This window comes from Adiantum capillus-veneris, chromosome 17 (genome assembly GCF_014529385.1).
Source record: "Adiantum capillus-veneris isolate H3 chromosome 17, ASM1452938v2, whole genome shotgun sequence".
In the NCBI taxonomy this organism is placed as follows: Eukaryota; Viridiplantae; Streptophyta; class Polypodiopsida; order Polypodiales; family Pteridaceae; genus Adiantum; species Adiantum capillus-veneris.
The window spans coordinates 98228477-98229398 of NC_140947.1; positions in this window are offsets into that span (position 1 = coordinate 98228477).

Sequence of the window (922 nt, forward strand, 5' to 3'; positions counted from 1 at the left end):
GTGTGTAGGGTCTCTTTTTGACTCTAGCATCTTACCCCCCATGTATAGGAAGCTTCTCAAGCAACTTCCTCATTAAGTGTGACAAGTACCTCAAGTACCTTAGTCATCAAGCATGACAAGCACCTTAGGTGGAGTTCCCACCTCAAGCCCCCCTCAAGATCAGCCCTAGCTTGCCCAAGGTCAAAGGAAAATTTAGGTCGGGTTCCCACCTCAAGCACAGCCCTAGCTTGATTAAGGTCAAAGACAAGTTTAGGTCGGGTCCCACCTCAAGCTCAGCCCTAGCTTGCTTAAGGTCAAAGGACTTTTAACAATAACCATTGGAGGTCTTTAATGAAGCTAACCCTAAGGTCTTTTAAGCTCCAACAGTTAACCTTGCTCTTTGACAAACCATCTATCATTTGGGCCCCTTTACCATTGGTCCCGTGTTGAGATAGATCAGTAAGCACATGTCTATATTCTAACCCTTGTTCCCGTTTATTATCCCACATTAAATGATCAGTTTAATGTGAGAAAATCATTTGGGTTGGTTAGATATTAGATATTTAATGACACTATTTACATGGTGCCGAGTTTGAAGTAGTTTTTGACCATAAGAATATCAAATGGTTCACTACTCAAACGGACTTGAAGGGTCGTTAAGCTAGATGGGCAGAAATTCTTCAAAATTTGATTGTAATCTACGATATTGCAAGGGGTGATATAATGTAGTAGCAAATGCACTAAGTCGGATACCTCAGACTAATTCATGTGCTTTCACGAAAATAAAGAGTGGATTTTTGGAGTATTACGTGGCAAGTGTGTACAAGATCAATCATATGTGTGGAGTGCAGTTTTAAAAAGGGACCCCTCACACTCACATGTCTCTGTACAGCCAGATCAACATGTCTCTACACATGCAGATAAAAACTCCAACACACAGAGC